The following is a 966-nucleotide window of genomic DNA, read 5'->3' as shown; positions in this document are numbered from 1 at the left end:
TTGGTTCGCCAATAATACTCAGCACTGTTGCAAAACCTTTATTGTTGATAAGGTTCAACCTGAAACAGAGAAATCACATATCTAGGAACTGGCCCAAGAAGAATAACAGATTCTTAAACTGCATATACATAATTAGATAAGTATTAATACTTGATACAGGAAACCAAGCCTTATAAATCCTTAGAACCAATTAAAAGTTCTGTAAATGTAATAAAACAATCAGAACTTGATAATATTCAAATAAAGAGGATTCGTAAATGCCACACCATGACTCCACAAGGAACACAAAACATCTCATAAAATCAAAATAACAGAGAATTTCAACTTACATAATGCCATCTCCACATGATTATTGGTGACATAGACTCCAATCAGGGCAGAGTCAAATTTAACACATCCATGAATCTAATTCTCTACAGCTGTCAATATTTTAGTTGATCACAATTCCTTATCAAAAATTGACTCCCGTCAACGCGTTCCAATGCTTCCATGCGTCGCCAGACAAAACAAAACGACAAAGGGATGCTTCGTATAATAGGCTCCTTTGCATAAATCATCCTTGAGTACACTTAAACAATGGAAAATATATCATATTTATCACAAATAATTAATATCATAATACCTTTAATACATTGTAATTATTGAAATAGCAATTTCAATACAGTAATGTCCAAGAAAGGTTATGGGGTCATATTCTTTTGATATTCGTAATCGAGCGAAATGGGATCTTCCCTTTTCTAGCCTAGCTTTTTTCAGGTTTACATTGTTGATGGAAATGAGAATGCAGTATGGTTTCTTACGCGGACTTTCATTTTGGCGTTGGATAAATTGAAACTACATTCTTTTAGGAAATTCATGCATCTTGCGCGCGTGTGTGTGATCACTTTTCTCCCATTTCTTTTCCCTACTTGTTTATATTTGATTTACAATGCTTCAAGTGCACTTTATGCTGCTGCTGCTGTCGTC

Source organism: Penaeus monodon, chromosome 24 (genome assembly GCF_015228065.2).
Source record: "Penaeus monodon isolate SGIC_2016 chromosome 24, NSTDA_Pmon_1, whole genome shotgun sequence".
NCBI classification, from domain to species: Eukaryota; Metazoa; Arthropoda; class Malacostraca; order Decapoda; family Penaeidae; genus Penaeus; species Penaeus monodon.
This window is presented reverse-complemented; position numbering follows the sequence as displayed.